This window comes from Capsicum annuum, unplaced genomic scaffold (assembly GCF_002878395.1).
Source record: "Capsicum annuum cultivar UCD-10X-F1 unplaced genomic scaffold, UCD10Xv1.1 ctg77474, whole genome shotgun sequence".
Classification (NCBI taxonomy): domain Eukaryota; kingdom Viridiplantae; phylum Streptophyta; class Magnoliopsida; order Solanales; family Solanaceae; genus Capsicum; species Capsicum annuum.
Window position 1 is genome coordinate 1 of NW_025887873.1, and position 12421 is coordinate 12421.

General features: G+C 34.7%; 2 pseudogenes; one reads left to right on the forward strand and one right to left on the reverse strand.

Moving 5' to 3' along the window:
* The first annotated feature begins 853 nt into the window (after positions 1-853).
* LOC107852161 lies at positions 854-6187 on the forward strand (annotated as a pseudogene).
* LOC107852162 overlaps positions 6112-12421 on the reverse strand; it is a 23496-nt pseudogene continuing 17186 nt past the window's right edge.

Consider the following 12421-nt stretch of genomic DNA (forward strand, 5'->3'; position numbering starts at 1 on the left):
CAAAATATAAGAAAATAGACAACTTTCAAAATAATAATAAGGAAAAAGATAAACAAGGTAAGGTTTAATGATAGCAATTAGTATTGGATTTTCCTTAAATTAGAGAATTTAATAAAATTTAACCACTCTTCCTCCACCATCATCCCAATCAAAAATGAAAGATAATCGACACAAAAGTATTGGCAATTGGGAACAACAAAACAAAAAGTTACCCTCTTTTACTGTAGTTTCATCGAATTAAATTTCATAGATAGCATTGCAAATTTCAGCTCAAATTTTTGTTTCTCTTATTTTTACAAGAGTTGCATTAAAATTATAGTAAGAATTAAGTTTGGCCCGCTAAATTTTTTTTGTCAAGTTTGAAGTAATGAAAATTGTTCTTGAATGTTATGAATAGATTGAAGTTATGGAGTGGAAAAAAAAAATTTCAACTTTAGCAAATGTAAGTGTTTGGTTCTATATACAGGGAAATTATACTTTCGTTTTTTCTATTTTTTTCTTTTTTGGGTTTCTTGCAAACTATTGTATAATGATGAGCTCTTTTTTTTTTTTTTCCAAACTTGTATTCATAACTGGGATTCTTCTTTATATTACTTCTCATTTTGTTTGAGTGATGTTTTATATCATTGGTCTTCTATCAATGCAAAAACTGAATATCCATGCTATAACGTACTTTATTTGATCCAATAAAATACTAATAAGTATTGTATATATGGTAGATATTGAATCCTTTTGTCGTGTTTGTGTCCTTGCTTATTTATACTTTGAATATGAATTCTGCTAGTAAATATCATTCAGGTTTATGCTAGAAAAAAATGAACTATTAAAATTACAAATCAAGTATCTAATATTGATGATATTGCAGCAGCCTAACAAGAGGAAGAAAATCTCAGTAATACGGAGGGAAAGAAGTAGAATAGGGGAAGAGGAGAACGGAAATTGTGCAGATATTGATTACTTCAATAAGCTATTTGCCGATGTGGTAACCTCTCTTTTTCTAAAGTACACCATTTATTCTTAACAAAGATACTAATTATGTACACCTATACAAATTCTAGAATCTCAAGTTATGTACGAGTAAACTAAATGAAACTGTACAGAAAATATTTGGACTATGGATTTGTTAGTTGTTGGGTTGGTACTGCCAATCCTTTTATTTGCTTTGGTCTGCGCCATTTCCTTGTGTGAGATGTACCTAGAAGTTTCCGAAATTGTGTCGGAACAATTCTCATTTTCTCTTGCTTTGATACTGAGATGAACATCACCATTGTTACTGTCAACACAAAGAGAACATGGTTTTTGCTGGAACGACAGTCGTGAATGGTAGCTGCATCTGTATTGTTGTGAACACGGGGATGCATGTGCACAGAAATTGGTAAGATTCAAAGACAAATCCATGATGCATCAATGGAAGAGAGTGATACCCCATTGAAGAAGAAACTTTATGAATTTGGTAATAGGCTTACATCTGCCATTGGCATTGTTTGCCTAGTTGTGTGGGCGATCAACAACAAATATTTCCTTTCTTGGGATGTTGAGGATGACTGGCTTTCAGATTTTCGTTACTCATTTGAGAAATGCACATATTATTTTAAATAGCTGTCCTGCTGTTATTACTTCTTACTTTTCTCTTGGTACAAGGAAAATGGAACAAAAGAACGTAAATAGTGCGGAAACTTCCAAGCGTGGAAACCTTAGGATGCACCACTGTGATATGTTCACAAGGCAGAATTCTTCACATTGGGAGGAAAAACCACAGCCTGTCGAGTTTTTGGTGTCGAAGGGACAACTTACGATCCTAAGGATGGGTTAATAATGGACTGGAATTGCTATAATATGGATGCTACCTTGCTACTCATGCTGAAATATGTGCAATCTGCAATGATGCTGGGATCTTCTGTGATGGTCGTGACTCGTGTGTTCAAAGCAACTGGATTGCCTACTGAGGCATCTCTCAAAGTTTTGGTGGAAAAGATGGGAGTACCAGATAGCAAAGCAAGGAGCAAGATCCGGGACGCACAGATTGTATCGAGCTATTGGATCAATCGCAACACAGTTAAATTAGGTGAGCATACCTTTACTTCACCCATCTATCTATTTGCTACTATTTTTGAACTAGTGTATTGATATTCTTTAATATAGGATGCTATGATTGGCGGATGAAAAGATAGAAAAGGGTCAATTTGATTGTGTTCGTAAATCCATGGGTGTTATTGTGCAGGAGCCAAATGGGACTTGTCAAGGTTGTTTAATGTCATCAATAGCAATGGAGTCGAGTGCAATTGCACTTTTTTTTTAATAATTGTTGTCTGAACTACATTAGACACTAGAGATAATTGGTCTCTAAAATATTTTTCTTTATTTGTCTGCTGACTTTGATATACTCAGTTTGCCATAAAAATTCTTACTTTTAGTCTAATTCTAGTAATCTTGTTGGTGGGCTGCATATGCCTCGGAAATTTCAATTGGAAAGCAACTGAATCGGTATTATCTTTATCTATAGAAGTAGGTTCAATGTTGTTCCTTTACAAATTGTTGTGTCCATTTAACTGTTTTTTAACGTTCTTCAGTTTCCAAAAGTAAACAAATGCACACCAACAGTTTGAAGTGTTATATGTACTTTGTGCAAACAATTCTTCTGTGGAGTCCAGCTCCACAACATGATATTTAATCTAGGAAATGCTTAGGTTTTTTTGATGTGTTGAACTCTGTCACAGAAGTTGAGCTTGGTAATATCTAGACATCTGATTAAAACATGTTTTGTCTAGGGTGTTGTTGAGAGTTTGCTAGAATGTAGACACACGTTCAACTTGCAGATAGATCAATTGTTCCAATTGACGAGTCTTGTAGGCAACTATTGTTGTCGAGGCTCTTGGAGATGAGCTCAAAGGGTCTGCGGTGCTTGGGCTTGGCATATAAAGATGACTTAGGTGAGCTTTCAGGATACAATGTTGAGACTCATCCTGCCCACAAGAAGCTGCTTGATCCGTCCTGCTGCTCCATTGAAAGTGATCTAGTTTTTGTGGGAGTTGTTGGACTAAGGGTGAGTAGTGTTAAGTTTTCAAGAATAATGAATCTAGAAAACCTTCATTTTCCTTATAGTTTGACAAAAAAACTGAAATGCAGGACCCACCACCTGAGGAAGTTCACAAGGCAGTAAATGACTGCAGAAGAGCTGGGATCAAAATCATGGTTATAACTGGAGACAATAAATCCACTGCTGAGGCCGTTTGCAGGGAATTCAGTTGTTTTCTCATGGTGAGAATCTTAGGGGAAGTAGTTTTACTGGCAAGGAATTCATGGCACTTTATTCTCAGCAACAAATTGAGATATTGTCACAAGATGGAGGCAAGGTATTTTCTCGTGCTGAACCCAGGCACAAACAAGATATTGTAAGGATTCTGAAGGAGATGGGTGAAGTAGTTTCAATGACTGGAGATGGCGTCAATGATGCACCTGCACTAAAACTTGCTGACATTGGAATAGCCATGGGCATTACAGGAACTGAGGTGAAATAAGCTTTTCCGGTGTGGTCGTTACAACTCATTTTAGTGTTACATACTTACATTAGTGCTCTCCATCCAGTTATTTAACCATGTAATACCTAACATACAGTTTTGAAATAGGAGAGTAGTGAGGTCTTCTGAGGGATTACTCGCCATGCTGTGATAGTTTATTATCTAAATCTCAAGAAGTAGCCATGATTGTGCACCTTGCACGCAAATTTTATCTGCATATTTGAACTCATTGGTCATTTAATTAATTAGCTAAGGAAAGACTAATATGTTTAGGTTGCAAAAGAAGCTTCTGATATGGTTCTGGCAGATGACAATTTCAGTACTATAGTCTCTGCTGTTGCAGAGGGACGTGCGATCTACAATAACATGAAGGCCTTCATCAGGTTAGTCTTGTATTTTGGGAAGTGAATGTTTGATTATTCCTACAATTAGTCATGCCTTTATTTTACTTAATATCATATGTATTCTTTGCTGATGCAGATATATGATATCATCTAACGTTGGTGAGGTCATCTCCATTTTTTTGACTGCTGTTTTGGGCATACCAGAATGTTTGATACCTGTGCAGTTGCTCTAGGTAAATTTGGTAACAGATGGTCCACCTGCTACAGCTCTCGGATTTAACCCTGCCGATGTTGATATAATGCAGAAAACACCTAGGAAGAGCAATGATGCTCTCATAAACTCCAGCATTTTCTTCCGTTATATGGTCAGTTTGGATCGCTATTTCTTATTCTTCGATGTGTATTGCTAATGATGCTGCATTTGTTTTGTATTTTGCTACTTTGCTGTCTCTTTTCTTACAATCCTGCATCAGATACTGTCCTTTTGAGCAAGGGTCTTTCAGAAACACAGCCTCTCTACAAAGGTAGGGGTAAGGTCTGCATACATACTACCCTGTGTACATCTTATCCTCCCTAGATTCCATCACACTGGTTATGTTGTTGTAAGCTATATTAATTCTTCATTTTTCTCCAATGGTTTGAAATAAAACTACTTTGTTTTCCTAAGTACATGCAGAAAGTACTAATGATGAGAATGACTCATTTGATTAGAAGAACCAATGGTACAGGCTGTGCTTATTGCAGCATTTCCCTAGCCGTGGTGGATAACCCCGATATGTGCAATCAAGGAAAATATTACCAATATATTATTACGAATAGCTTATTACGAAAAGTAATATGTGCAATCAAGGAAAATATGTTTACCCATCTGGATCACCTCCCTTCATTAGCAAAGACTATTATCTTCTGGATCATGATAACATAAGCTGCCTAGTAAAAATATCGATGAATCAAAGAGAGAAATGAGATGCTCTTTGTCTAAGCAACCAACTATATCTTTTTATCATATTTTATCTGTTCTTCAATATATTGAACAGACTTCTCGACAAGCTAAGCAGCATCTTACATTCTGATTTCTGAGATAATTTTCAGGTCATTTGTTCTTATGTGGGCATTGCAACTGTCGGCATATTTATAGTGTGGTACACCCAGGATTCTTTTTTTGGTATTAATCTTGTGAGTGACGGCCACACACTTGCTGAACTATCACAGCTTCATAACTGGGGTGAAGGCTCAGCATGGCCAAATTTCACCGTGAGTCCATTCAAGGCTGGTAACCACCTGATCATCTTTTCTGACCCTTGTGAGTATTTTACTGTTGGTAAAGTGAAGACCTTGACACTGTCGCTCTCTGTCCTGGTGGCAATTGAGATGTTTAATTCTCTCAATGCCCTCTGAAGACAACAGCTTGATCAAAATGCCACCTTGGAGAAATCCTTAGCTTCTTGTTTCAATGTTAGCCTCGTTTGGCCTACATAGCCTGATACTGTATGTTCCTTCCCTAGCAGATATATTTGGTATTGTCCCACAAAGCCTAAATGAATGGCTTCTAGTCATCTTGCTTTATGCACTAGTTATTCTTATTGATGAAGTCCTCAAATTTGTGGGGAGGAGGAGAAGAAGAACTAAACTAAAAACTGCATAATGTATTCGTATATGCTCGATTTTATTGATTAAAGGAGGTTTTCTTTGAGTAGATATGCAAGTTAGGTGGGAATTCATGTATATTGTTCAGAAATGAAAATCTTTTTGGGGTGACATTGTTGAGGAACTCTGGAAGCTATGTTTCCTGCACATGCCTTGGAAGGCTTCTTGTTATCACAAAATTCAAGGTTTCTGAAGCAAAACCTGTTGTTTTTTACCTGATCCTTTCTAGGAGTTTTTTTCATGTATTACAAGTTCTAGTTTGTATTATTCATTTATAATTGTCTCCGCCATCTTACGCAGATTTTCATGGACTTAAGTGACCATTTTTGGTTTGGTGCTTTAACATGTATATTTCCTCAGTCATTGCTATAGTTGTAGTTCTCTTTTTTCTTTTCGTGTTGCTGTTAGTGCGGAACTAGTGATGACAGCAAGGAGGGAGTTGGACCCTTCAAGCTTTACCACACCCTGATTTTCAGAAACATACATAGCTTGAATTGTTTGTGATTCAAGTTGGTGGTTAGGAGGAAATTACTTCACTCTACACAAAATAGGAAGGAGAGAAATGTAGGTCCAAAAACCGTTCAGATTTTTTTGCTACAAGTCTATTCAACCATAGAATCCAAATCAATATCAATGTTGCTTACAACAAATTTCAATCTAGTGGTGACTTAAGAAGCGCATATATCTCATTTGATTTTGGATGGGATTTATCCTCTACTACAAACTTATGAATATCACCTCCTTCCTCGATGAAGCTGTACCCTGCTGCTTTTGTAATATGGGAGGACTTCATCAGTTTCCTGAACCTTGCAACACCATCCCACAGACTAGCTCTTGCATAGATATTTGAGAGAATAACATAATTCTCAGGATTCCATGGCTCCAACACAGAAAGGAAATCGACTGCTTGTTCAGCCAGTTCAACATTGCCATGGAAACTGCAGGCTCCAAGCAGAGTTCCCCATATAACATTATCAGGTCTCATTGGCATGCTTTGTATAAGATCATAAGCTTCCTGCAATCTCTCAGCCCGGTCTAAGAGATCAACCATACAGCCATAGTGTTCTAATTTTGGAGCTATGGAGAATCTTCTCTCCATCACTTTTGAGGAGTTCCTAGCCCTTCTCTACCATGCCTCCATGTGTGCATTCTAAGATTGATCCGACAAATGTTACATCATCAGGTGCATTTCCTTCTCCCTGCGTGATACAAGTCAAAAATACTAAAACTGAAACGTCACACAAATAATGGAAAACACTAAAAACAAAGAAACAAGATAGAAAATAAAAGGGATAGATAGATTGACACAATGAGATAAAGAGAGGACAATCTAAGGATATATCAAACCCGAAGACCTTCCTATCGAAATATCAGAAGCACCAACCTCTTACGAGGACCTCACGGGAATGGACCCGAGCAACCCACGTTTCTCACATTCAATGTTACTCCCAACAAGTTACCACTAAACACTCTCAAGTGTATTTCAATTCATCATTCAAAATCATCTCCTTAAAATGAAGGCCAACTAGCTATTTATAGGCCATGAGTCTTTACTACACAATGGGCGCAAAAGTGACCCTAAAATCTATTGGGCCCAAAAGTGACCCAAAGCCCAAAATAATGTCATGGGCATCCATGCTCTCTTGAAGCCCACGCTATCTTCCAAACACGTCATGGCTCAATGCTCCTGTGGATGACATCATCAAATGTAGCTTCTCCCGCGCTCCAAGCTATCATCCACACAGGTATTTGTTTCCCTGAAACAACCAAATCTTGGATCCATAGATGTGATCTTTGAAGCATCGATCCCAAAGGAGTGGAGCCCATTGATCTTGTATCACTGTGTCGACAACACAACACCCGTGTAAATTCCACTATAAAAGCTCATGCTTGCTGCTGTAATTGGATGTTTTATAAGAACAACAACGGTAAAGAAGAACAAAGAGAATATTTGCAAAGGCATACCAGCATCTGATTGAAAAGATTAAGAGCTTCATCGCTTTTTCCATGGACAGCTAACCCCATGATCATGGTATTCCAAGAACACAGGTTCCTCCTCCTACCAATCTCGTGAAAGAGTTGCATTGCCCTATCAATTCTAACACACTTTGTATACATTTCAAGCACAGCATTACAAACATATTCTTAAAGTATCCACTTGCATTCCTTGATGATTCGGGATGCCCGTTGCGGCCAGTGACTTGGCTCGGGTCGCGACACATATCCTGTTATAACATGTTTGCAGTCCTTCGTTTTCACCCACATGGTCCAAATATCGTTCAACTTTAGTAAAGAAAATAATCTGAAGAGTAACAGGCCTTACAACTACATATAATGAAATTCTAACAAAAGTCTAAGAAATTTACATCCCAACAAATCTTATACCATAAAAGTTGATTTAGTACAGTAATATACTTACCATAAAAGTTGATTGAGTTTAGTACAGTAATATACTTACTTTTACAACTGGATTATTGTACACCTAATTAATTACTTATGATTAATTTACATAACATTACTACGTATAACTAAGGTTTAATTTTCAAAGCCTGTTCAATGCTTATTCTTCTTCATCATCATCTTTATCGATGGTTGAGTCTCTTCATAGAGATCAACGACTGACCGAAACTTCCTTTTCCTTATTAATTTAGCCGTGGCCGTTGAAGAAGAAGATGCCTCCTGTGTATTTTCCCTGCTTTCTTTGTCATTATAAGAATCTCCGCTAAGCCGAATTAACTGCAAAACCGTATACATTTCCAATTCTGTACGCATATAGTGAACTTTCATCTATTTCACCATTGTTGTTGGAGGAGAAAATTGAAGGATATGGAGTAGCAATGCAGGGGAGTTGGTCTATTATAAAGGAAGCAATTGGAGATCTTCTCTTAGCTCTACTTAGAAAAGGATTTAAGTAGGGGTAATATTGTAAATTCACACTCAGTTTTGTTAAGTATAACTGTATAAGGAAGCAATTGGAAAATCTTTTAGTTCTACTTCGAAAAGAAGTTTAGTAGGGGTAACATTGTAATTAATGCTCATTATTTTTTATGTTTCACATCAACCGCCTTTAAATTTTTAAAACCGTCTACTTCAATATTAAGTGCTTTATGAACAATTTGTTCTTAAAAAATATATATTATACTTAAGTCTCTTTTTTCCTTACAAATAAATTATGTGTGTTATAATAATAAACTAGTATTTGTACTCGCGCGATGCGCGGTTGTTAAAATAAATTAGTTATGTAAGTATTATCTTATTTGTTTGAGCATATTAAATATAATACTCCCTCTGTATAAAAAAGAATGACCTACTTTGACTTGACACAAAGTTTAAGAAAATAAAAAAGACTTTCGAATCTTGTGGCCTTAAATTAAAGTTATGTCAAATGTACCAAAATGCCATTTAATCTTGTGGTCCTAAACATGCCATTTGGAAATTTGAAATTAAAGTATTTTCAAAAAAAGGAAAGAGGTCATTCTTTTTGAAACGTACTAAAAAGGAAAGTAGGTAATTCTTTTTTTAAACGGAGGGAGTATGTTTTAATAAAATTGTAGCTATGATTTTGATTCGTGTGAAATGTATTCTAAACTTAAAAGAATTATAGAATTTTCCATATTCATACCAAACTAATAATTACATTATCTGTGTCTTTATATAGGTTCTTATCGATTGCACATTTCTCCAATTTATAACTTAATCATAGCAAGTTAGTAATGATTTAGCGTAAAAATGAATGAGGTTAAATTTTACCACCACAGTATATTTTAACATCAACGTACACTCAACTATAAATGAATCTCATGTCAAGTAGAACTACTTGAGTGATCCTGTTATGGTTAGACAACAATCTCATGTGTACTATGTCACTCAATTATCTGAGCTGCAAATTATCTATAGGCAGGCTAATTGGTTTCTTGATCACCGCATGGAGCTATAAGAAGATTAAATAACAAATGCGTTGGTTGATAATTTCAGCTACATGGAATTCTATAATCGCAATCTTTAATGCATAAATCAAGTCCGATGCACGAGACTGATTCTATTTTACTATGGTAGTGTTCTCCTGGACATATGAACATATTCTCATTTGATGTATGCCAATATATTTGTACAAAGTTTGAATATTTAACAGACATCTTTGTGATCTGTGTACTTTCCAAATAACCTCTTCTTCCCTTTATTCATCTAATAGCACCAAAAAAAAAAATGAGACATTATTCCACAGATTCAGATATCGTTTTTCATTTTTTCAATCTCAATTTGCTTTTTACAATAAGTGAAAAGAAACCAACGTCAAAGTGTTCAAAGGAAAACCATGAAATAGATAAAATAAACACGACATGTGGCGGATTTCTGATTTTTGAAAGAGTTGGAGTGTAAAATGTAGAACTAATAATAAGTAATTATAAATAAAACAAATAGGTAAAATTGATAATAGAATTAATAATACTGAGATGAAAACATGTATAAACAAAGATGTAAAAAGAAGTTTGCAGAATATAATTTTCTTAATTTTTTTATAAAGTACATGCTTGAAGGTAGAAGCTTTTCAACTACTACAACGGCTATAGTCACATGAATATAGAAAAGAAAATAGAAGAATATAATTTTCAGGACTATAAGTAATTGCAAAAGTGTTGTGTTGTCTGTATAACGTGATTCAGCTTCACTTGTCTTTGCCTGGTGTAGATTTCTTTTGTTTCCTAATAGATTTCTCCATGTACATATGATGAAGGAGACATCAGATAAACTCAAATCGTTAAATTGGAGCTTGTAAAAAGTATGTAAGCACATAACTGTAAATTTGCATGGTTGTCTTTTAGTTTATACAACCCCCCACTTCCACATCCAATCATGTTTTTTCTTTTAACCACTTGTATGACATCGTTAGAAAATTGTGCAGTTAGATTATCAACAACCGATGCTCCATTCTTCAATCTTATCCTCTTGGTCTTGGCAGAAAACCCCCTTGAACAATTTTTTTCCATTGTTCCCTTTCAAAGTATCATGACCTCATAAAATTTGCACTATATAATACACAACTTATTGTTTGTCTTTTGCCATGTTATACTTATGATATGAAGTGTAGAAATCCACATAAAAAGTATAGACAAATTTAAAACTGCAAAATATTCTATTATTATATGAATTTGTTAGACATGTTTCAACTTTTTTCAGAACTGCAAACATCTGTCTATTTGCCAATAAATTGACACTTAATCAAAAGTATACTACACTTATGAAAGATGATCTTTACCGTTGCTGCTATGCTACTCGAAGGTTTTATTTGATTCCTTAGATAAATCGAGAGTGAATTTATTGGTAAAGATTGCAGTAGTTGCTAGCACTGGTGGTGGAAATAGAAGTAGATACATCAACAAACTACATCAATTAGCATGAACCAATATGCATAACTGAAAAATAAAATCGAAAAGATATATCAAATCTACAACGCTATATATAATAGTCATTATTTGTACATAAATAATTACTAAAACACTATTGAAGTGAATTCTAAGAACAAACTGTTACGGTAAGAAGCTTTAGCCGATAGCTATTAGTCTATTTTCATGTATTAGAAAAGGGGGTCGCTCGTCATAAACAATAAATAAAATCCACCAGCTTTCGTCACAAAGGCAGTAAACCACCCACAAGCAAAAATCAATGAAATTTAAATATTCCATGAGCAAATATTATTGGTGACAAATGGAATACCTAAAAAGAGTAGAATAAGCACATAAAATAACTTTATTTGAGTCTCAAATTTGTATATAAAAAAATATCAACCATAAAATATAGAAAAAGTTCAAAGTTATTGTAATATCATCCAAAGAAATTGGAATACGTGTACCAAACAAACAAATAAGAAGACAAATAGATCAGTCGAGAATTTCTCTAAATTTAAAGGGCAACAAATACACACATTATATTAGAAGACAACAAATTTATCTGTGACCAAGTTAAATTATATTTATAGGTGAGAAAATTACTCTAATCAAATTATGAGTTATAAATGAAATGTAAAAATCTGGAATCCGCCTCATGTCGTGTTGATTTTATCTGTTTCATGGTTTTCCTTTGAACACTTTGATGTTGATTTCTTTCCACTTATTGGAAAAGCAAATTGAGATTGAAAAAAATGAAAAACGATATCTGAATCTGTGGAATAATGTCACATTGTTTTTTTGTGGTGCTTTTAGATGAATTAAGGGAAGAAGAGGTTATTTGGAAAGTACACAGATCTCAAAGATGTCTGTTAAATATTCAAACTTTGTACAAATATATTGGCATACATCAAATGAGAATATGTTCATATGTCCAGGGGAACACTACCATAGTAAAAATAGAATCAGTGGAATTAAGAGAACACTTACAATTAAGAATATTACACCAAGTTAAATTATATTTATTGGTGAAAAAATTACTCTAATCAAATTATAATGAGTTATAAATGAAATGTGAATAAAGAGAACACTTACAATTAAGAAAGACACTTACTCTAATCAAATTACAATTAAGATTTATGATCTAATAGATGACATGTGCGTGAGAGAAATTCAAAAGGAGAACATTTTTATCATGAACGACATTGTGCTTGATTACTCATATTCAGAATGTCGTTATCTCAGTATGCAAAAAATGCAGCCCTTTAAACGCGTGACTGTTGATAAAATTGGTTATTGTTGCTATGGTCTTTATAGGGCTCTTCTTACCCCTGTACATTGTCAGTTGAGAGATCCTGACAACAACGATCTTTTAAAAAGTTCAAGTAGTAACAATCTCTTAAATCCTCATTGGTTGAAACTACTATAGTTTACACAATAATGAGCAGAAGTAAAAGTTGATTGTATAAGTTAACATAAAAAATGAAGTACCAAGTAATGATAATAGTCGTTGATCTTTCCTTCAACC